Source organism: Triticum dicoccoides, chromosome 3A (assembly GCF_002162155.2).
Source record: "Triticum dicoccoides isolate Atlit2015 ecotype Zavitan chromosome 3A, WEW_v2.0, whole genome shotgun sequence".
Classification (NCBI taxonomy): Eukaryota; Viridiplantae; Streptophyta; class Magnoliopsida; order Poales; family Poaceae; genus Triticum; species Triticum dicoccoides.
Window position 1 is genome coordinate 24,484,564 of NC_041384.1, and position 3,560 is coordinate 24,488,123.

Consider the following 3,560-nt stretch of genomic DNA (forward strand, 5'->3'; position numbering starts at 1 on the left):
ACGGTAGAACAAATATTCCCTCAAGTTCTATCAACCACCGATACAACTCTACGTGCGCTTAATGTTCGCTTTACCTAGAACAAGTATGAAACTAGAAGTATTATGTAGGTGTTTTTGGATAGGTTTGCAAGATAATAAAGAGTATGTAAATAAAAAGTAGGGGTTGTTTAGATAAAGACACAACTAATTTAGTTTTAGTAAATAGCTTTTTGTTACGAGAAAGTTATTTGTCCCTTGGCAATCGATAACTAGACCGGTAATCATTATTGCAATTTTATATTAGGGAGAGGCATGAGCTAACATACTTTCTCAACCTGGATGCCATGCACTTATGATTGGAACTCTAGCAAGCAACCGCAACTACTAAAGATCATTAAGGTAAAACCCAACCATATCATTAAAGCATCAAGTCCTCTTTATCCCATACGCAACAACCCTCTTACTCAGGTTTGTGTTTCAGTCACTCACGTAACCCACTATAAGCGAATCGTGAACGTATTGCAACACCCTACAGCGGGGATCCCTCACACTTGCGCGACACGGAGAGCACCATAGGACAGCACCAATAATAAAACATGCAACTCAAACCAATCTTGATCATCAAATATCCCATAGGACAAAACGGATCTACTCAAACATCATAGGATAGACATACATCATTGGGAAATAATATATAGCGTTGAGCACCATCTTTAAGTAGAGATTACAGCGGGTAAGAGAGAGGTTACACTGCTGCATAGAGGGGGGAAGAGTTGGTGATGATGGCGGTGAAGTTGTTGGTGAAGATTGTGGTGATGATGATGGCCATGGCAGCGTTCCGGCGCCACCGGAAGAGAAGGGGGGAGGGGGCCCCTTCGTCTTCTTCTTCTTCCTTGACCTCCTCCATAGATGGGAGAAGGGTTTCCTCTCTGGTCCTTGGCCTCCATGGCGTGGGAGGGGTGAGAGCCCCTCCGAGATTGGATCTGTCTCTCTGTCTCTCTCTGTTTCTGCGTTCTCAGATTCTACCCTTTCACCGTTTTTTATATTCCCAAAGATCCATAACTCCGATTGGGCTGAAATTTGAACACCATCTTTATCTGGATATTAGCTTTCTTGTGGCAAAAGAAGGGCACCAACCGCCTTACGGAGTGGCCACGAGGGTCAGGGGCGCGCCCCCCTACCTCGTGGCCCCCTCGGGCATCGTCTCGCGTGGATTTTTCTTCCCAAAAATCATATATATTCCAAAAAAATCTCCGTCAGTTTTTATGCCGTTTGGACTCCGTTTGATATGGATATTCTGCGAAACAAAAAACATGCAACAAACAGGAATTGGCACTGGGCACTAGATCAATATGTTAGTCCCAAAAATAGTATAAAAAGTTGCCAAAAGTATATGAAAGTTGTAGAATATTGGCATGGAACAATAAAAAATTATAGATATGACGGAGACGTATCAGTATCCATTATGTTCTGAGATTGATGTTGCTATGACTTTGCTATGCTTAATGCTTGTCACTAGGGCCCGAGTGCCATGATTTTAGATCTGAACCTATTATGTTTTCATGAATATATGTGAGTTCTTGATCCTATTTTGCAAGTCAATAGAACCTACTATGTGTTATGATCCGGTAACCCCGAAGTGACAATAGTCGGGACGACTCCTAGTGATGACTATAGTTTTTGGAGTTCATGTATTCACTAAGTGTTAATGCTTTGTTCCGGTACTCTATTAAAAGGAGGCCTTAATATCCCTTAGTTTCCGATAGGACCCCGCTGCCACGGGAGGGTAGGACAAAAGATTTCATGCAAGTTCTTTTCCATAAGCACGTATGACTATATTCAAAATACATGCCTACATTAATTACATTGATGAACTGGAGCTAGTTGCGTGTCACCCTATGTTATAACTGTTGCATGAGGAATCACATCCAACATAATTATCCATCACTGATCCATTGCCTACGAGCTTTTCACATATTGATCTTTTCTTAGTTACTTTTCCGTAGCCACTGTCACAATCACTTCAAAACTAATACTGTTACTTTTGCCACCATTACTGTTACGTCCATATTACTTTGCTACTAAATACTTTGATATAGATATTAAGTCTTTCAATTGCAGTTGAATTGACAACTCAACTGTAAATACTTGAGAATATTCTTTGGCTCCGCTTGTGTCAAATCAATAAATTTGGGTTGAGTACTCTACCCTCGAAAAATGTTATGATCCCCTATACTTGTGGGTTATCAGTGAGCATTTCTTCTCATTCTCCCCAAAAATTGTATTCGTCACTGCTTAATTGGTGAAAAAACAATGCCTAATTGAAGAATTAGGGTTCTACCGAAATTGGGGATTTATTCTAGGGTTCTTGATATGGGGATTCAACTGTTTGTATACTGTGTAGACCTCTGCCTTCTAATTTGCTTACCAAAAAAGGAATCGGTACTTAAACATGATTGATTCTAATTAACCGTGACAGAGCCATGAGATTTAATCTTTAACATGGGTTAATTAAAAAGAAACTAACATTAACAGTAATGATCTGAAGGAAAAATTAGGGTATCACATAATTATTTGCAGACGACAATTAGCATGAACATCAAACAGTAGCATGATCATGGGGCTAAAACTTTCAATCTTGACCATAAAACCCTAAACCTGACTTGATCTAAACTTGATGTTGATCTACAGATCAATAATATAGGGACATATTGGAATCAAAATTGGCGACAGATACCATTGTTGGAGTAATTATGCATCTCGGGGATGCCATTAGTAGGAACTGATTGCATCTAGATCACACAATATTCAAGAACAAAGATGGGTTTAGGGATTCTTTACATGTCACAGCAGTGGACATGATCACCTGCTCGGTGCAGGCTTGAGGTAGGGGTGATGCAGTTGAAGTAGAGGTTCTCCTCGATGTCCTGTTTCCTTCAGGACGCCACCGGCATTGGCCGGGGACAGCGGCGGCGGCTGGCTTAGGTCTTCCCGTTGCTGCAACGCTCCCCCTGATTGGATGGGGTGAGAATATCGGGAGGAGAGTAAACCTTACGTGAATTGTGATCTCGCAGGTGGCCAGCTCTCTCCCGTATCCTTTTAATATGGCGCTGGCGACAGGGGACCCAAAACCTGAGTTGGTTTTTAGGCACCCCCGATCAGGGCGCGTTATTCCGATCGAGGCTCACGTACGTTAGTACGTGGACCCTTCACTTATCGTTATCCCTTTATTTTTTCTGTTAAACTAATAGATCTAATTGGCATGTTTAAGCCGTTAGATCAAAACCAACAGCTAGCTGACTGGCGCAGGGCATTTCGATTGCGCCATCGAGCAGTAGCGAGTGCCCCGGCTGATGTGCCTATGAGTGCCCCAGCTCCAACCCATGAGCAGTAAATTTTAAAGAATAGTAAAACACTTTGAAAATACTAAATTTCTTTGACACTGAAGTTTTACAAATTCCCTAGGAGCTTGCAAATTTTTGTGGCAATATGACATGAGAGGAGCTCTGGCTAAAAAATCAGAGTTTTGAGAAAGGTTGAAAATTTTCGGTTTTGGAGCACTGATTTAGTTTCTTCTGCAC